This window comes from Delphinapterus leucas, chromosome 9 (assembly GCF_059928025.1).
Source record: "Delphinapterus leucas isolate spDelLeu-1000000601 "Yukka" chromosome 9, BTC_Dleu_Yukka2, whole genome shotgun sequence".
Taxonomy (NCBI): Eukaryota; Metazoa; Chordata; class Mammalia; order Artiodactyla; family Monodontidae; genus Delphinapterus; species Delphinapterus leucas.
Window position 1 is genome coordinate 92,511,536 of NC_143137.1, and position 21,959 is coordinate 92,533,494.

Here is a 21,959-nt window from a genome sequence, read left to right on the forward strand (position 1 = left end):
AGTTTAACCTCCGCAAAACTCATTCTATACTGTTCACTTGTTCAAAGGACATTTGATCTATTTTTCTTAATTTAACATTTGTTACTAAAGTGAAATTTTAAAAGGCAGGAGAGGGAATTCCCTGGCGGTCCAGTGGTTAGGACTCAGTGCTTTCACTGCCAAGGGCCTGGGTTCAATCCCTGGTCGGGGAACTAAGATCCCGCAAGCCATGTGGCACAGCCAAAAAAAATAAATAAATGAGAATCAGGCGTAATTGCAGCTTTCCCCTATCATACAAAAAGCAGGGGTGAAAGAGCTTGACAATCTCCCACCCTGAAGGCACTAAGACAGGACGATGGAGTCTCTGAGAATTTCCAAAATAGTATTTGATGTCTTTTGCCCATTTTTGAAAATTCACAATTTCCAAGAAGTTATTAAAAAACTGAATTAGTAAATTCATTTCTCATTTGCAGACCACATGGAAACAACTTCCTTACTTTGATGATCGAAGAAAGGAAAAAATCAAAGAAAGTAAATTGTTAAAAGCCATAAATATTAGTAATGGTTTTGTTCTCAACAGTCTGGAACTTTGGATTTCCAACAGGGCAAATAAGCATGACCTGAAATTGTTTAAGACAAAGTGAAATTTCATTTTTTACCACCACCCAGAAGAGCTTTCTCTGTGATCACAAATGCATTCTGATTTAATGATGAAAATAATAGATTGGTAATAGTAATGTTATCAATAACTAAGAATCTACCGTATGCAGATGCTATATTACTGCATTACATAAATTATCTCATTTAATTTAATTCTCGCTTTACGTATAAAGAAACTAATGCTTGTGAGGGTCACAGCACCAGGAAGCAATGCAATGTATTGGTCAGGCTATGGTTTGTTGAAAATGGGTAGTTGGTCTAATGGAGTAATTTTATGGCTGTCACAGGCAATAACAACCTGATGTATAACCGACGGAGGGAAAGAAAGAAGGTGCAATCTAAACGGCAGGATAATCACTCTCCAAAATGCAGCATGGTCATGGCCAACCGTGTGTCACGTTTCATAAGATCTCCAGGTCAGCGAGAAACAGCTAATACTAGGAAAACATTGGGAGGGAGAGTTCCTCACCCTTCCCTTACTTAGATCCACTCCTTCCTCTTTGATGAGGACACTTGACATTGCTTTCACACAAACTCTCCGTGAGTTCCTTGCATCAGCCGTTCAGTCCCGTACTCACTCCAGTGGGGCTATCTGCTCACCTCCTGTCCAGCAGTCTGTAACTCTCACTTCCCCTGGACCAGCTCTCAGCTTCCAGAAAGCCTTCTCTGATCTGCTGGTCACTCCTCTGTTCCTTGTTTCATCATTCTCCACAGTGCTTGGAATTGTGCTTTCCCGACCAACCTGTAAGTTCTTCAAGGGCCAGGATTCTGCTTCTGCTTTACCTGTCTCTCCAAGTGCCTATTAAATTAATGCACTAATGATAATTTTATTCTTCTTTAGGTTAAAGATGTTGAATGCAGAGGATATGACCTCCAAACCACACTAATCGATCAAGATACCTATGACTCAGGGACTCCTTAAAAGTCCTTAATGCATTATTCAGCCAGTTTATTGATTCTATTTTCCATCTGTAATAAATGTACACGCCTTCTTCCCAAACAATATCTCAGTAAGTAGATAATTCATCTTCACTTAAAACCTGCCACTGGTTTCTATGAGCTACTAAAGCACTTAGTTTTTATGAGCTCGGAGCTCCTGGGTCCATCAAAATTTTTGTCTACGAACCTTCGTAACTACATCACTCTAGATTTTTACATCACTTCTCATTAAGTAATTCTACTCATCTGTATTATTTTGGCTAGCCTATGCTGTGATGTCAAACAAACCCAGATTTCTTGGTGGTTTAAATGTAACATAAAGGTTTAGGTTTGGCTCATACAAGTCCTTGCTTTGGAAAGCAAGGTTCTCATCCATCCAATCACTATGCCAGGGGGAAAAAAAGGAGGAGAATCAATTGCTTCCACCTAAAAGGGACTCATGTCTCTTTCACTTTTAGTCCATTGGTCAGAAACGGTCACATGGTCTCAAGTCACTTGCAAAGGAAGCTAGAAAACGTAAGGAAGCACACAGCCATTCAGTGAGTATTTACTAAGAGTCTGTGACGTACCATCCTTCAAGGCCCAACTCAAATGCCTTTTCCTCCACAAAGTTCTCTCCAAGCTTCCCCAAACAGGTGTGGTCTCATCTTTGCTCCAACTTCCCAACACCCCACTGGCCCCTGTCCATACTTTCCATAGTTTATATTCTCTGTCACAGATGGAATATGCTCGTTTTATCCACATTTTTCAAACCCTAAGCTCCTTGAAGGAAGGGGCTGTGTCATATTCAGCTCTTTAAGGCCCCTTTTAAAACCAAGCACAGCTCAAGGATCTTTGCTGAGTTCCCAAGAATCAGATAGGGACCCAGGAAGTAGGAATCCAAAAGCACCTTTGAGAAAACAGAAGGGGAAAAAGTGCAGCAAAGTTTATTGAAATTCAAAAGAAAAAGCCTCCCTTTGGAAAATGCTTTCTCATTTTCTCATGTTTGTTGGGCACAGAAAGATGGCATCATTTGAAAACACCGGCCATGACCGAACCATATATTAGAGATTTGTTTAATATTGGCAGTTTAAAAAAAAAAAAATGTTCCTTTGAACAGTCTCCTGCCAAGGCAAAGCTCTCTCTCCCAGAACTGCCTTAAAAGTTAGAAGGCAGCTTTCTGCCCATTCCAAATCACCAGAAGTGAAGTATCAGGTCATAAATACCCCCCAGTGACTGACCGGGCTAGCTGGTGTGGGTTTTTTCCCTTCTACTTTGCAGAAAGAAAAGACAGTAAAAGTTCCTTCAGCGAGCTGCCAAGGTGCTCCCAGGCCATTGTGCAGAATCATTGTCAGGTTAAATTAGGGAGTACAGACTCCATGAGTGTAAAAAAATCAATACTTGATGGAAGATCGCTCCCCAGAAAATCTGTTTTGATTCCAGGATTAATTCGCGACCAAAGGCTTCTGCAAAATGACATGCCATTAGTCAGAAAATGAACACATTCTATCCTTGAAATTGGATGGAAATATGTCAGCTGATTGACCCATTCATTCTCCTCGCTCTCTGGACAGAAAGAGTGGGTGTGGTAGCTACGTGAACTAGTGCCCCAAACCTGGTCCATTTTCAAAACAGGATAAAAAAGTATTTTTTTAAAGTCCAGTGTGAATTGGGAGTAGTCTCCAGGCCACTGTTGGAAAGCTATTGCAAATGTGTTTCATCAAGGCAAATGCATTTGTCTCGAAGGCCCGACTCTCCTGAGTTTTCTAAGCCTCAGAATAAACCCTACTAAAAATCTTAAAATAAAACAAGGATTTTGCCCCCAAAGCAGTGACCTGCAATATTAATGACAATGTAATGTCTTTGTCATATATAAAGTCACACTCTTCCCACTCCTGTCTCTTAGGTTTCTTCAACTAAAAACTTTTGCACGAAAAAAAAAAAGCTTTTGCAAGAAGGAAGTGTCCGCTCTTCGTATGTGCTAATGTCATCGGTCTGCAGGGCCCTTCCCGACCGGTGCAGCTAGATCTGCAGCAGGGGTGAATTTCATGCCACAGACCCGCATACACATAAACATCACTTGCTTTATTTCCTTTATATCAAATTAAGCCTGATTCTGAGGTCATCAGTCATCATGAGGAATGTTACTCTATTTCCCAGGGTGATGAAAGGGCCTAAGAGCTTTGGCAGATGTTCAAACATACCCTTCTGTTCAACTGGTAACCACCGACAGCCTCAGAGTCCAAGCCCGCACGGTCCCTTGAAGGTGGTTCTTTTTCCGTCAACCTTGTTGTTCCGGTGCCACGAATCAGGCTTTCCTTTCCTTTCTGATTTCTGCCATCTTCCCTAAAAGACACGCACCTTTCTCTCCTCCTCCCAGAGTCTCCTTGATAAGCTCATCGTTGCCAAAACCAACACTAGGAAAAGGGGTTGTTTTCAAACAACCAAGCTTTCCATTGTGCTTGGCAAAAGACAGCACAGATTCCTGGTTAGCTTGTGGGAATGGGAGAGGGAAGTCAAAGGAAGACAAAACCCACTGAATATGTCAATAATTCACACATCCACAGACACACCCTGAAGGATGCTTCTGCCACATCTCCGCCAAAGGTTCCTGCCCCTGCCCGGCAAGACACAGGCTTCATCTCCCAGTGCAAAAGGACATTCTAATCTACTTGCTGATGTGCTCTGGGCCCGCACGATGGCTGCTAACAGTGTCAAACGTTCTGAATGTGTGGAACAGGAGGGGGGTCATGACATTAGATGTTTGTATTCATTTCGCTGGAAGAGGAATCGCCAAGGTGAAGCTCACCTCCTTCTCTGAGTGCCTTTCCCTGAAGATACCAAAGATAAAAGCAGCAGTTGCACGGCTAACAACCAGGCAGCAGAAACATCCCTGCCGGAGAGGACCGTGGGGCTGAACCTCATCATCCATAGTGACTTCATTAGAATCCTCTTACTCGGGGGTAAATGGAGATGGCAGGAGATTGTCTTGAAACCCACATTGAAAAAGAAGAGCTTCAAAATTGCTGTGTAGGCACTGGGGCTCCAGAGGCTCCTGAGAGCTCCCTGTTATGCCAGTTTAACAGCTCACCCTTCGGACTATATAGCTCATGTTGACAATATCCGACGTTCAGAGAGAAAAAGGACCTTAGAGAAAAAAACAGACGCCAGCACCCAACGGATAGCACGCCAGCCTGCAGTCCAACAAAAGCATCTCATTCCCATAGTTCAATTTGCTTGAGCAGTCCCAGCTCCTTAGGCACCTGAATTAGTGACCCCAGGGGACAATTACGAGAGCGTGAATCTTCACTGTTTAAAAAACATGTGGATTATTGTAAAACTAAACAAATAAACTAGATGACTAAACAAAGTTATACGAGGTTTCCTCACCCTTGCTTGCAACTGGGGAGAGAAAAGTCACATCAAACACCCATATGTTCCAGTAACACATAATAATCCTGTTTATTTCTTTTTGAACAGTAGCAGACATGCTAGGACTATCATAAAATAAAAGGAAGATTTCTGAGCACATGGAAAGAGAACTGTCAAAATCCAGTCCCCACTAGACATGAAAGAACAGTTTCAACTGAAATTAAGACCACAACTTCTGAAATCTTTCTCCAAGTAGATAAAGATTGAAGAAGTTGGCATCATAATTGATTACACCAAAATATTTCCACCTTCACTTAAGGATCTTAAATATTAGGGCTCAGTTACTGAAAGTCTCTCTTTTATTTCTACTTTAGAACATCAGCCTCCAGGGACTTCCCCGGTGGTCCAGCAGGTAAGACTCCATGCTCCCAATGCAGGGGGCCTGGGTTCAATCACTGGCCTGGGAACTAGGTTCCGCATGCATGCTGCAACTAAGAGTCTGCGTGCCACAACAAACACCTAGTGCAGCTTAAATAAATAAACATTAAAAAAAAAAAAAGAGCATCACCCTCCAAACACTAGAAATATATCCAGCCTTGTCACAGCATAACGCAGGGACTGGAACCCTGAATAAGGAACCTGGAAATGTGGACCCTTTGGCCAAGTCGTCCACGAGCTCCAGAATTCTAGGGTCTTCTACAAAGTACAGGACTTTTCTAAACCACAGATAACAAGAAAGATTTTGAGATTGTGTCCTCAGAACTCTTGGTATCCCCTTTTTACAGACACATTGAAGAAGAGGCGTTTCCATACACAATGCATTGAAGATGTGGTATTTGAACATGCATTGAGGAAGAGGTATTTGAATTAAGTTCTGTTGAGTCTCCAAATGTGATCAGTCTTGAATGGCAAATGATGACCCAAAACATTGATTCCCTCTGATTCTGCCAGCTCTAAAGCAGCTTAATGCCAAAATTCTCAGTTGACTAATAATGTTTGTTGACAGAGCTTAAATAACAGTGCCTAGGGCTTCCCTGGTGGCGCAGTGGTTGGGAGTTTGCCTGCCGATGCAGGGACACGGGTTCGTGCCCCAGTCCGGGAAGATCCCACATGCCGCGGAGCAGCTGGGCCCGTGAGCCATGGCCGCTGAGCCTGCGCGTCTGGAGCCTGTGCTCCGCAACGGGAGAGGCCACAGCAGTGAGAGACCCTCATACCGCAAAAAAAAAAAAAGAAAAAATTGACTGGGAAGGAGGTACAAATGAACTTATTTACAAAGCAGAATTAGAGTCATGGGTATAGAAAACAAACTTATGGTTACCAGGGGGTAAGAGGGGGAGGGATAAATTGGGAAATTGGGACTGACATATACACACTACTACATATATAATAGATAACTAATAAGAACCTATTGAATAGCACAGGGAACTCAGTGCTCTGTAATGGCCTACATGGGAAAAGAATCTTTAAAAAAAAGAGTGGATATATCTATATGTATAACTGATTCACTTTGCTGTATACCTGAAACTAACACAACATTGTAAATCAACTGTACCCCAATAAAAATTTTAAAATAAATTAATTAATTAAATAAAGATCTGATTGGGAGACCCTTAGGGAAATTAGTTAAGCTTGCTTAGCCTAACTTCCCAGGCCATTAGCCATCTGAGAGGTCTTGAGTCAAAAGAATGGACTTGAGCACTGGTTCATGGTAGATGCTCAAAACATCTTTACCCCTCCCCTGCTCCTTGAGCTCTTCTCCACCTGCATATTCCTTGTCTTTCCAACTATACTGTGAGCTCCTGAAATGGAATGACTGCTTCTCTTTCTAGGCGCTTCTAAGGTAGCATGCTGTGATTTGACGTTAAAGACAATGGGTTCAAATCCAAGTTCCCCCCACCCACCATTCCCCTCCCTAATTGTGAAAGTTTGAACAAGTTATTGGGTTCTTGAAATCCTAACTTCCTCATCAGGTGGGGTGGAAATAATAATCATCTCATAGGGTTGATGTGAGAACCAATGACATGTGACCTAGCACGTCACGGGCACTTGGTAAGTTTTCCATTAAAGGACCATCTCTTTCCTAATTAATGTTCTTTCATCTTGACAGGCTGTATCTAGATCATTCATCTGCCTGGCACTCAACACCAAGAGGGATGGGATTCACTCTTCCAGTTTTGGGTCAAAAATTCTCCCATAGCATCATGTCTCCTCATTCACTGAACGCCGAAGGTCCCTGACCCGGAGGAGAGCAACTTGGTAAGGTGTGCAGTGGCCCCAGCCAAACTGCTAGAGCAACTCATTGAGTCAAAAGACAGTTAATTTCAGGATTTAGCATTAACCCAAGTTTCTCTCTTTCTCTTCTCCCCACACCCATCCCTCTTAGAGGATGCAGCAAGAAAGTCAACCTTAAGAAAAACTTCCCAGAAAGATCATTCATTCATTCCCTGTCCTAGGTATTGAGAGGGTTATAGGGATAAATTGACACAGACAAAAAAACATTGGCTGGATTATGAAATCCCATAAAGAAGAACTTGAGAAAGACCTTACCTCCAAACTAAATTTCCCTGCAGAAGTTTCAGTTTCGAAGTCCATTTAGGCATTTCTTAAAAGAATTCATTTGTGAGGTTTTCTACTTTGATAAAGGACAATGAACTTTACATGTGACTTTCCATCAGAGTTTGCAGATGTAGTTCACAGGAGTTAATGACTTTTTTTCTCTTCTATTTCACGTAGCAAGATAAAACCGAGCTGCACTAGTGTTTAGTCAACTAGTCATTGATAATAATAATAATAATTTAGGAACAACCATGTAATTTTCTTCCCTAGCAAGAGCAAATTAGGCACTTACTAAATAATTGACAAAAATACTTAATTCTAGGGACGTCTTGAGGATGTGCTATTATTGTAAAATATTTAAAATAAAATTTTCCTCCAAGTCTTCAACATGTTACTTTTATTTTCATGTTATTTTCGTGCCTGGTCGTGAAAACTATCAGAGTTTGTCCCCTCCAATCCAGATTTCCTTACTCACAAGTGGTCTACATGTGTCTGTACAGGCTATGCATGTGCTGCCCCTGGCCAAAATCACTCGGAAAGGTGGGCTGGGGCTTGAGTGGTTGGACAAAACGCCTCTTGTTTAGGCTTGTCTCAACCAGGGACGCAGATGGGGGCACCAAGAAGGTTCGGTTTTTAGAGTTTTAATCTCAAATAATGAGATGCTGTGATCAAGGACACTCAGCCCTGGAACCCTTTCCACCTGGTCTTCTGCCTAAGCAAGTGCTCCCTCATAGGCTGAGATCTATCTACTCTGTCAGGCCCTCTCTTAAATATCCCATGTGCAGGCCATCGAGGCATTTTACTTAACTTCTGTTTTTTTGGGTTTTTTTTTTGCAGTTTGCGGGCCTCTCACTGCTGTGGCCTCTCCCGCTGCGGAGCACAGGCTCCGGACGCGCAGGGTCAGCGGCCATGGCTCACGGGCCCAGCCGCTCCGCGGCATGTGGGACCTTCCCGGACTGGGGCACGAACCCGCGTCCCCTGCATCGGCAGGCGGACTCCCAACCACTGCGCCACCAGGGAAGCCCCAACACTTAACTTCTGAAATGCCCTGGGTAGACTCACAATTCATGGGTCAGCATATTAACCCATGACTTTATGAGTTAAAAAGGTAAGGGGGAGGGCCTTCCTTTTCTTGACTCTCTCAAGGAACATCAGTACCCCATAGCACTTCTTCACTCTGTAAACCTCCTTCTCTCAACTCTGTCCCTGGTCTCCTTGGCACCCCTCGCCCCCCAACCTGTGAAGGCTTTGGCCTTTGTTCCCTTTTCCTTTTCCTTCTAACACTAGTCCCATCTTTTTCTACCCCATCATAAAAGCGTGTGAACTTAGCTGGCAAAAACAGCATAGGGTAATAAATAAGAAGTTTGTGTTCTGGTGAGGGAATACAGACAATAAATAAATAAGCAGTAAGCCGAAATTATCAGGTAGAGTGTGTTTTCTGATTGACACAGTCCCGCAAAGAAAGTAGAAGATGGTGAAGTGAAAAGGAGAGCTGGTAGGGGAGGACCAGGGTCACATAGATTAGACCATCAAGAAAGACATTTCTGAGGAAGTGACTTTAAGGCTGATATCTAAATGACAACAGAAAGCTAGCATTGCAAACATCTGAGAGAAGAGTTTTCTAGGAATATGGAACAGCTAGAACAGCATCCCTAAAGCGAAAGTACGCTTAGCATAATAGTATTAACGTAGCAGAGGAAGAGAGAAATGCCTGGAACTAATTTGAAGAACTGCCTCCTTTTACCTCCTCATATCAATGCCCTGAAGCCTGAACGCCGCTGAGGTGGACCCCCCAAAGCAGGGGATGTAGTAGACCTTATTACTCTTTATCGATGTTCTCTGCACCCTAAGGGACTAGACCACCCACCCCATTGAACTCAGGTGCCGTCCCCTGACTTGTTTTGGCCAATGAGGTGTGATGTGCATCACTTCCAGGCAAAAGCTTTTATAGTCAAATGCACCTCACTGGGTCCTTCCTCTTTCCCCTCTGCCAGGTCACCAGCAGTGTTCTAGAAAATGACCACCCTATGAGACGGGGTCCTGGAATGAAGAGGCAGTGATGCGGAACGAAGCCCTTAGCCAGCCCACTATGAAAGCACAGTGAGCAAGAAGTAAACTTTTGTTGTTTTAACCACTGTGTTTAGGGCTTATTTGTTACTGTAGCATAACTTTGCCCAGCTTAACTGACACAGAGTCCTTGAGCAATCCCTGCTCTTCTTCTCTCCTCTCTTCTCAATCTCTCACTTCCTTCCTTCCTTCTCCTGATCCAACAGGATCCCTCTGTCTGAAGGATGGGCAACACTGCAGCTTCCTACCTCCACGATCACTTCCCACGAGGTCCTGCATATTAGCTTTTGTTTAGGATTTTGAGACACAGGTTGGAAGAATACCTCTCCTCTTTTTGTGTGTTAAGTTCTAGCAGAGAAAGGAGAGAACAGTGCTACCTGTATCCTTCCGAAATTTTAGTTGAACTGGCTATTTGGTTGTTACTTGCAGCTTTCCACCCTTCTTGCTTCTCCATGGGACTGAGCCAGGAGGCAGAAGCAAGAGCTAGGCAGGAGGCCCTGCTCAGAATTATTCCCTTATCACACGGAAAGTTTTGTGTCTGTGCTCAGCTCACTGGGCCTGATCATCTCTTCCTTTAGGATGAGTTCTTCTCCACAAGGCTCTTCAGCCCCTCCTACAAACGGTATTTACACAAGCCCACTCCACTAGAAAAGAACTCCCTTTGGTGAAGAGAGCTTGGGCACAAGTCCAGAGGTACCTTACAGGTCTTCAACTACAGGGAGCATAGCTACCCAAGGACCCTAACTGCTGTGCTCTGAAATCCATCATGGTGTTTGCCGAAGCCATGCTTCCTGTGGGTGCTCCCAGCCCACAACTTAGCACAGCAGGAATACTAAGGCAGGTCTACTCCTGGGAGGTGCAGGGCTCCCCTTCCAAACGGCTTTGGCTCAAGAACACCCAAACAGCCATGTTAAACTTTGCTTAGACTGCAAGGCCGTCTAGGACATTTCCTTCCAATCTTCCTTTCTTCTCTTCTTCACACAAGATCAGACTTGTTTTGTGATCTCATGGTTTTCCCATCTTTATCCAGATTCTTTCCTGTTCTTTTCTCTCACAGGTGTTTCCCCTTAAGGAGTTATTATACTTCTAATTCTGTCTGGACATCTGCTTCTCATAGGACCTTAGACCAACACACCCTGATACACTACTAAATATTTAGTGACAGAAGTGGAATATCTGTCAGTCAGGGGAAGCATCACAATGTCGTGATTTTGAAACTCCCTAACTAATGAAAAATAAACCAGCAATCATTATTCTGGAGAAACAGATATTAGCAAATAAGCTCATAGCAACTGAAAGGAGACTTTAGTAATAGAATAAATGCAGATTAAAACAATACACAGATACCCTTTTCCTCCTCTCAAATTGGCAAAAATGAAAGAAAAAAAGTATGATTCAGGGTTTGTGTGGTTTCAGGGAAATAGCACCCTCGTACATTGCTGCCAGGAGTGTAAATTGATACAACCACCAACACTTTTTAAAACTGTACAATTCAACTTTCAGAAATTTATCTTAAGAAAATAATTAAGGGTAGGTGCAAAAGGAATCATAAGGTTGTGTAGTTTTTAGTGTGATCATGTATATATCTCTTGTATACTAACTAGTCATGTCCTTTGACCATATTTTATTGTTCCCTCGTCAATTGTGTCCCCCCCAAAATTTTGTATTGAAACTTCAATCCCCAGTGTGACTGTACTTGGAGATGGGTCTATGACGAAGTAATTAAAGTTAAATGGGGTCATAAGGATGGGGCCCTGATTAAATCAGATTAGCACCTTATAAGGAGAGATGCTAGAGAGCTCGCTCTCTCTCTTTCTCCACTACATGAGGATGCATCAAGAAGGTGATCGTCTACAGGCTAGGAAGCAGGCCCTCATCAGGAACCAGGTCAGCCAGCACCTTCACCTTGGACTTCCCGGCCTCCAGAACTATGAGAAATAAATGTCCGTTGTTTAAGACACCCCGTGCATAATATTGTGCTAAACCCTCTCTGGCGTTTAATCCTCACAGCCCCGTGAGTTAGGAGACATTTGCCGCATTTTATAAAGGGGAAAATAAGTCTTGGAAAAGTTCACCTGGATTAGCTCAACAGAGAGCATCATAAGCGTGCCAGCCACCTTTCAGGGTCTACACATAAGAATCATATTCAATTTAGACCACTATTTTGCCTAAAGAAGGGTGAAGGGATCTTGGATGGTAAAAAATAGTAGAGGTCCTCTACTCTGAACTAAAAAAAAAAAAATCATGCACGTGTTTGACCAGTTTGTGTATGATTCCCCAGTCCCCAGGAGATGTCCCAAACACATTTTTATTTGTTTTTAAAGCTTTAGTAATGGGAGGAGGACAGTGAAAGGTAAAGTGGAAAGAAGACACATAAGGTTTCTTTCTTCCCTACCTCCTATCTTATCCAGAAAAAAAAAAATTCAATTACTAGCCTAACACAGAGAATAAGACACGTGGCTCTGAAAAGGCATCTGGGGCATGTAGAGTCTCATGTCTTAATGAAACAATCCAGCACAGGGGGCCGCAGTGAGGTTGAAGGCTTGGAGACTCTTACCTTCTGGCTGGTGTCTGAGCTGCAGAAAAAAAAATCTGTGTATCTCCGAAAAGTCAAAAAAATGATAAAAATAAAGTCACCATTTCAAGAGGGCTGAACAAAAGATCCTAGCTAGGTAGGCTGCCTTTGGCTCTGAATAAAAGGATGCAATGTATCTCCCAGAGGTATAAATGACTCCATGGTGCTACTCAAGCCCTCTGTCCCATCACACAAGATTATTATGACCCTCCATCTGGCCCGCCACACACACACACTCATACACACACACTCTCACACACACATTTATATTTCGTATTCCAATAGACCTGGGCAGGGCAGCCATTACACCAAGCAACATTCAAAGTAACTTCAAAATCAACTTTCATATTTTTTTTCCTTGGAATCCCTTGGCATGGCTATGAAACTTCTTATGATATAGAAATGCCTAGAGAGAGCAGAGCCTTCGTATTTGGGTGATAGGTACAGTATTAAGTAAAACAACAACAACAGTCCAGATGGTTCAGCTAATAGAGTCACAGCAGTAAGCCTATATTATACCGGGGGGACTGAGATTACTAAGAGAGAAGTAAAATGCCTCAGGATTAAGCAAGCCTCTAGCCGTTTTCTACTAGGAAAGCCTTAATGGAGCTGAATGTTCTTAACTTCAAAAATTACTCAACAAAAACAAGTGAAGACGAGATGAGAGACAGGGAGTGGGGAGAATTCGGTCAAGAAAGAGTTGGAAAGTAATTGAAGATAGTTGACACAGACTTAGAGACACTGAATCCATCTTTCTACCCATTAAGGAGACACTCGTTACCCACACATACTGTGCAACGCAGCAGAATTTGCCGATACTTTGGATAAATCAAAAAGGGTGTTCCATCTTTCATACTCTCTATCATGGTGAAAATTGGAAAACTTATGAGATGTTATAACTCCCCACTTAATTTTTAATTGAGGTATAGTCATAACACAAAGTTTATTCATAAGCTATATAGATGGGGTTTGATTCTCAGAAAGAGAAACAGGAAGTAATAGTCAAGTCTCTCTTGCCACATAGGTGTGAACTAATAGTGACGTATGCAGTTGGCATGCCAACCTCACACCTCACTTTTCATGGTTTCTCCCACTCTCATTTCCTAAGCCCTAATCCGAATTGTTTTTCTGATATTGTATTTCATATCTATTATTGTTGACCATATTTAAATTATTTTTAAAGGTTTAAACCATACTGCTCATATTTATTTGTCTCTTAAAACACAGTTAGGGACTTCCCTGGTGGTCCAGTGGTTAAGAGTCCACGCTTCCACTACAGGGGGTATAGGTTCAATCCCTGGTCAGGGAACTAAGATCCCTCATGCCGTGCAGCACGGCCAAAAAAAAAAAACCACTGTTAAATCCCTTCTGGCTATCTCTGTTATAGTCCAGAAGTGTACACGTGAGCATCCACTCATGACATAATTAATCAGTCAACTGCCAGGGGAAGCTGAATGATAACAGTGGCTCTCAAAGAGTGCCTCCTGGAGCCACTGGGCCTCACCTGACAATTGATTACAAATGAAAATTCTCAGCTGTCTCCCCTCCCCTCTCCCGGAACTACTGTTTAAGTTTCCTAGCTCTGCATAACAAATTGCCACAGACTCAGCAGCTCAGAACAGCACACGTGTATTTATCTCATGGGCCAGGAGTCTTCGTGGGCCAGAAGTCAAGGACAGGTTAGTGGGGACCTCTGTTCACAGTGTCGGCAGGCTGAAAATCAAGGTGTTATCAAGGGCTGTGATCTCACCTGAAGCTTGGAGTCCTCTTCCAAGTTCACTAGTTGTTGGAAAAATTCAGTTCCTTAGAGTTGTAGGACTGTGTTTGCTTTTGTGCTGGCTGATGGCGGGGTGGGGGTGGGGTGGGGTGGGAGGCATTCCAGCTCCTAGAGGCTGCCCACTGTACCCTGCCACAGAGCCTTCTCCACAGTCTGACAATTTGCCTCTTTGAAGCCAGCAGGATATCTCTTGCTTTGAATCTCTCCAGTCTGCTAACACGAAGCCATAGATAACGAATTATAAAGTAATATAATGTAATGATGATTATCTCATCGCCTTTGCCATATAACATAAACTAGTCAAGGGAGTGAAATCCCATCATATCCAAAGCCCCTGCCCACACTCAAGGGCAGGGGATGCTACCAGGGGTAGGAATTTTGGGGGCCATCTCAGGATTCTATCTGCCACACCTGTTGAATCAGAATAAACAATGTGAGATCCCAGACTGTTTCCCCATACATCCCAACTCTTCAGCATAAATTGAGAAATTTAAGAAGATGGAATAATTTCAGAATTCTGTTGAATGGATGCTTGCTTAGTCCTTCAAAAGAAGCTTTCCCCCACAAAAATATTCAGCTACCTTGAGCCTCACAGGTACATCCCGCTCTATGTGGGAAATCAGACTTTCCCTGGCAGCCAAAAGACCAGATCAATCAAGGGGTTAATTACACAACTCATTTTCCTGGCCCCCATGAGCATAAAGGTTATAGATGGCCATATATTTATGCTGCCATGGTTAAAAATTCAACTGTAGCATTTATTTCAATGAACTCTTTTGACTACATGTTAAACAGATGCACTAAGGGAATACATAAAACATTATCTCTATTAGTTCAAATTTTCTCTTTAAAAGCTTCCAATGACTGAAGGAAAAATGCATCTGTAATATACACCCCTGCCATTACAAATACATTCATTAAACTACAAGCAGCTTGACAATAAGTGGGCATTAAGCACGTATATGCACACACACACATACACACAGAGTAGCTTGAATGTGGAGATTTTCTTACAGCACCTTATGTTTAAGACTTCATAGTTATTAATAGACCAGGATAGTACATACAAACTACCAAAGGGCTGCTTTAAGTTGTAATGATCTCTTCGATGTCTTAGATGTTTTCTAAGTACCCTCTAGTCCTAAATGCACAGTGCTGCCTGGTGCTGTCCACCATGGACAGTGTGGCTTCTGCTCTGTTGGACTCTGAGTGGACAGAAGGGAAGCTGACATTCCTGGGGGTCTTTGTTTTGTCCCTGCCCAATTTCCAGCCCCAAATCTCCTCCTGGGTAGAGGTGGTTTTGTAGTGCAATACTAACTCATATGGTGGGTCCTACATCTTGACCAAAATCTACCCAGGGAGAAGTCCCCCAAATCATCCAAGCTTCTGTCAAAGTTTACTGATACAGAAGGCACTTGCCTTTGAAAGGAGAATAAAAGACATTCCCTCCAGTGCTGTCTGCAGTGGCTTTGCCCAGGCATCACACCAGTCTGAATCAAGTCACCTTTGCTGGTGGACAGCAGGGCGTACCTATGCCCACACCTTGCTTATGCAGCCAGGTACACTTAGAGAAGACGGCTGATCGGAACCACCTTGGGATAACACACACTCAGTGCTTCTTCTGCCCTGCTCCCTAGTGGAATGGTGTCTTTTTGTAATCGCCAAACAGTAAGTTGCACCAACAGAAACCACTGTGCAGAAGCATGATAAGACTAACTCTGCTAAAAATAACAACCTGAGGTGGCACGGCCACCATGAGAGAAGTGGCTTGACCTATTGCCACAGCAGTTAGGAAAGGATGCCTTTCCAGGTTCAGGCCCCACCAGTGCTGAGAATTACTGTTTGTCCTTGAAAATTCACCCCAAGAGGAGACCCACGAGCTCCTCTGTGCAGGGCCTGGAGAGCCCCAGACACTCTTGTTGGAGAAACAGGGAATCTATTGTGGGGAACAGAATAATTAGACAATACCAGCCCTGGTGAGTTAGGGTAACACATCCCAAATGGTGAGTGGAATGTCTCCTTGTCTTAGATTGAGGCTAGATTGAGGACAAGGAAATAAGGGGCTGTCATTAAGAAGGAAGTTACCCCTCATTCCCAGTACTGACTAGGGTAGGGGGACACGTCCCTTGAATGACATGCATTTTGCAGATGAGAAATTGACACCTAAAGGGGTTGCACCACAGCAAGTTATTGATGATGCCAAGATTCAGACTTTGGTCTACAAACACTGTGTTCGTTTTTCAATATGATTTTTCCATCTTAAACCCACCATTAACGAAACTTAGTGCAGTCATCATTTGCAACATATGCATACCTCAAGTCTTTATGTTGTAATACACCTTTTTTTCCACATCTTTATTGGAGTATAAATGTTTCCCAATGTTGTGTTAATTTCTGCTCTATAACAAAGTGAATCAGCCATATGTATACTTGTATCCCCATATCCCCTCCGTCTTGAGCCTCCCTCCCACCCTCCCTATCCCATTTCTCTAAGGGATAAAAAATGGAATAAAGCACCGAGCTGATCTCCCTGTGCTATGCAGCAGCTTCCCACTAGCCAATCATTTTACATTTGGTGGTGTATATACCGCAGTGCTACCCTCCCACTTCATTCAGGCTTCCCCTTCCCGCCATGTGCCCTCCAGTCTTCCCTATGTCTGCGTCTTTATTCCTGCCCTGCCACTAGGTTCATCAGTACCGCTTTTTAAAATTCCATATATATGCGTTAGCATATGGTATTTGTTTTCCTCTCTCTGACTTACTTCACTCCGTGTGACAGATTCTAGGTCCATCCACCTCACTACAAATAACTCAATTTCATTCCTTTTTATGGCTGAGTAATATTCCATTGTATATATGTGCCACATCTTCTTTATCCATTCATCTGTCGATGGACACTTAGGTTGCTTCCATGTCATGGCTATTGTGAATAGTGCTGCAATGAACATTGGGGTACATATATCTTTTTGAATTATAGTTTTCTCAGGGTATATGCCCAGTAGTGGGATTGCTGGGTCATACGGTAGTTCTATTTGTAGTTTTTTAAGAAACCTCCATACTCTCCTCCATAGTGGCTGTATCAATTTACATTCCCACCAACAGTGCAGGAGGGTTCTCTTTTCTCCACACCCTCTCCAGCATTTATTGTTTGTAGATTTTTTTTGATGATGGCCACTCTGACTGGTGTGAGGTGACACCTCATTGTGATTTTGATTTGCATTTCTCTAATGATTAGCGATGTTGAGCATCCTTTCATGTGTTTGTTGGCAATCTGTATGTCTTCTTCGGAGAAATGTCTATTTAGGTCTTCTGCCCGTTTTTGGACTGGGTTGTTTGTTTGTGATACTGAGCTGCATGAGCTACTTGTATATTTTGGAGATTAATCCTTTGTCAGTTGCTTCATTTGCAAATATTTTCTCCCATTCTGAGGGTTGTCTTTTGGTCTTGTTTATGGTTTCCTCTGCTGTGCAAAAGCTTTGAAGTTTCATTAGGTCCCATTTGTTTATTTTTGTTTTTATTTCCATTTCTCTAGCAGGTGGGTCAAAAAGGATCTTGCTGTGATTTATGTCATAGAGTGTTCTGCCTATGTTTTCCTCTAAGAGTTTTATAGTGTCTGGCCTTACATTTAGGTCTTTAATCCATTTTGAGTTTATTTTTGTGTATGGTGTTAGGGTGTGTTTGAAAATGACTATGGTACCCAAAGCAATCTATGGGTTCAAAGCAATCCCTATCAAATTACCAATGGCATTTTTCACAGAACTAGAACGAGAAATTTTGCAATTTGTACGGAAACACAAAAGACCCTGAATAGCCAAAGGAATCTTGAGAAAGAAAAACAGAGCCGAAGAATCAGGTTCCCTGGCTTCAGACTATACTATAAAGCTACAGTAATCAAGACAGTATGGTACTGGCACAAAAACAGAAATATAGATCAATGGAACAAGGTAGAAAGCCCAGAGATAAACCCACACACATATGGTCACCTTATCTTTGACAAAGGAGGCAAGAATATAAAATGGAGAAAAGACAGCCTCTTCAATAAGTGGTGCTGGGAAAAATGGACAGCTACGTGGTATACCTTAAGCTTATACGACGTTATCTGTCGATTATATCTCAATAAAACTGGGGAGGAAAACCCTGTCTTATGCCTCAGCCAACAGAGCACATGTTTCTAGAAGCCTTTGGGGGCCTTAAATGGAAGACATTGGAGAAGTATGGAATAATGTATGTTTTCCTATAGAATCATTGGCTATCTGTGGTAAGAGAAGATTACCTTGATCACATTCTAACCTTAGATTCAACTCTTGAAAAAGCTAATAATATCCCTTCTTTGGTCCCACTGCTCTCAGGGGCTGAATGAGGGTAAATTAGCAGCAAAGTGTCGAAATAACAGTTCCAAAAGAAAAAGTTGAAATAAATGGAACAAACACAGAAGACCTAGAAGAAAAGGTTGTTCCCTGTTGACCAAGGAATGACCTGCTGTCCAGATTATACCGAGCAAAAAGATTAGAACCGAGCTAAAGACAACAGGACAGTTAACCCTCCCTACCATGTCCTCCCCTCCCTCATGTCGGGCAGGACCTTGAAACAGAGAGGGGGTGGAGTGGGGACTGAGGAATAAATCATTTCACTTTATGTCAGCAACCCAATTCCTGGTGCTGCTGTATTTGGGGTTGACCCCACTCAGGAGGCTCCAGGCTCAGGCTCTCTGACAGCAGGAGAAAAACGTGAACAAGGAATGACAGTGACAACACATTTCGTGTGGATGCCAGGGTCAGATCAGGTTACACAAGATGGTGAATTATCCATATAGAGGGATTTACTTGGTTCAGAACTTGTCCCCCGAATGTCCCTTGGTGATGTGCCCTGTTCCTCTAAAGGAGGGCTCACAACCAACCTGAGAGAGGTTCATGTAAATCAAGGCTAGCTCTCGGCCTGCTTTTTCAGTGAACTTGACTTCAGAAAAGAAAACAGCTGATGGTGGGAAATTTCATTTTAAAAACATCCCTCTTTCCCTATCCCACCCCCAAAGTCACTCCCACAGTCCCTCCCTCTCAGTGTCCCAGCACCTGTGCCAGAGGAAGCACCTTCCCCATGCCTGACTCCCTCCAGGAGTATCTGTCATTCTTTAATTTGGTAGCCTCCCTTCTTCAGGCTCCTTGTAGCAGACCTTTTCACTTCACCTCCCTCTCTTCCCCCTTCTGGACTCTTGGAGACCCAGTGGAAGGAGGTTTCTTTAATTTTTAAATCTACGATCTCATTTTTTTTTTGAGATTTTATTTTTGTGGCCCTAGAGAAAAACACTTCTGAGCACATTGGAGACTTCTAGGAAGGGGCGGATTGGGTTAAATAATAAAAGTGAGCTGGTGGGAATTGTGGCCCCATCACCCTACGGTGTTTGGGCCTGGAGTGATGAAAGCTGCTTTTGCACAACTACTGGAGAAGGAATTTCAGGACATGTTATTTTCTTCTCTTGCTACCCTTGTCCAGTCTACATTCCTGGGTACCTACAATGGTGAGAGCAAGACAGTCCACCCCCAAAAACAACTTCACATGAGATTTGTTTTCATTTTCCTTTAGAAAAACTGTGAGTATTTTTGGGCCACTTGAGACCTCAGTAAAGCTAAGGTGTGATCCATACCTTTAAGAGCGTCACCGCATATATACACGACTATGTATAAAATAGATAACGAATTAGAACCTACTGTATAGCACAGGGAACTCTACTTAATGCTCTGTGGTGACCTAAATGGGAAGGAAATCCAAAAAAGAAGAGGTATATGTATACGTATAGCTGATTTGCTTTGCTGTATAGTAGAAACTAATACAGCATTGTAAAGCAACTCTACGCCAATAAAAATGAAGTTTAAAAAAAAAAAAAAAGAGTGTCACCTTTCCAGGGAAGTGACTTAGAGAATTCGACAGCGGCTCTCCTTAGTGTCGGCTGGTAAAAGGGCACAGCAAGAGCAATGGTTGCCCTTCTTTCTTTTAACCCACCCACTAAATAACGAGCATCCTCATGCCTGTTCCAGTCCACAGGTAAGAGCACCAAATGGTCCGTTTCCAAGTTCAGTCCTTTAGCGCCACCTGGTGCTAACTATTCTAATCACCCCTTTAGCCGATAAAATGAAAAATACCTTTACAAATTTCTTTTTGAAAGTCCCAACTACATATAGGTTTCAATTAACACAGTGCCAAGCTCACATAGGAAGGCAACGTTCAGATTAAAGGGCAACATTAGCATTGCCGTTCATTCAGTGACTCACAGGGCATGGTTGTTTTTACTGTCATCGTTGCTGTTGTCAACAGAATTCCGAAGAGGGGAATTTAACAGAATTTGGAGTGTCTGAGATATGGTAGCTTTTTTCAAATTATCAATGAATTGCACTTTATGAGGCACAAATAATAGTTAATTGAAAATCTAACAAGTATAGTGTTCATTGCTAAAGAGATAGTACCTTGAGTAATTAAAATGCTTAAGGAAAGGCAAGCTCGCCATAACTGAACATTATCCATAACAAAGGGTTATATTTCTTTTTTGTTTATTTTCATATTTTAGAATATTCCTATAAAATAGGGATTTTTGTCTTATGGCTACCAGGGGATAAGGTGGAGAGGGAGAAATTGGGAGATTGGGATTGACATATACATACTAATATAAAATAGATAACTAATAAGGACCTACTGTATAGCACAGGGAACTCTACTCAATATTCTGTAATGACCTATATGGGAAAAGAATCTAAAAAAGAGTGGCTCTATGTATAACTGATTCACTTTACTGTACACCTGAAACTAACACAACATTGTATATCTACTATACGCCAGTAAAATTTTTTTTTAAAAATAGGGATGTTTGTGCCCATCCCTCCCTGGGAAAAGCGAAGTACAAGAAATAATAGACGCTTTGATGGTTTCAGAATTACCTCAGGGGCCTTGAGGTTACCATTCTGAAAATAAAAGTGTATATACAAAAGGCAAACACCTATTCAGAACTCAAGGTGTACCTCAAAAGTCGATGTATGTATTTTATTATAATACTTTTTCCTAAAATTGAGTTTAGCAAAACATTTCTATTAATTTAAGCCAGTCTACACTACACATGAATGCACTTTATAAGTTAATACATATTTGCAAATTCTCACATATAAGCTGTCCCAAGGACTCAAGGCCTGAAAGAAATTAGTGACGGCTCTGAGCTATTGGATGATGAGAATCATGTCAGTCGAAAAATAAATTCATCACTGGTGTATTGTTCTAAACAGAGCATGGAGACTAAGAGGGAATCGGTTAAACAAATACAGATATAATCAAAATAACTAAATTTTGAGCATTTGCTATCTGCCCAGCACTGTTCTTCGTGTTTAATATGCATCGTCTCACGTAATCCACACAACGGGTACATGAATGTTCTAGCAGATTTATTCATGTTAGCCAAAAAGCAAAAACAGTTCAGTTGTTCATCAACTGATGAATGAATAAATAAAAGGTTATCCTTACAATAGAATATTATCAAGCAATAGAAAGGAAGTACTGATAGATATTCCAACATGGAAAATCCTTGAAAAGATTATGCTAAATAAAAGAGGCCAGACACAAAAGGCCACAAATCGCATGACTGCACTTATATGAAGTGTCCAGATTAGGCAAATTTATAGAAACATAAAGTATATTGGTGTTTGCCAGGAGGTGGAAGGAGGAGGCAATGGGGAGTGACTGCTTTTCATTTGGAGTAAAAGTTCTGGAACTAGATAGAGGGGTTGGTTGCACAACCCAGTAAATATACTAAAGAAACACTGAGTTGTAGAGTTTAAAGGGGTGAACGGTATGTTATGTGAATCATGTCTCAAAAAGCTGTCTAAAAAAAAAAAAGACAATGTGGCTTCTGCCTCGTCGGCCTCTGTCCTGGACCACTGTCTCTCGGGGAGGCCAGTTGTCTTGTCAGAAGTGGCGGGGAACCGAGGCCTCCAGTCTACAGCCCTGTGAGTGAGTCACCTTGAAAGCAGGTCCTTCCTTCCTGGCCAAGCCTTCAGATGACTGCAGCCCAGCCCACAT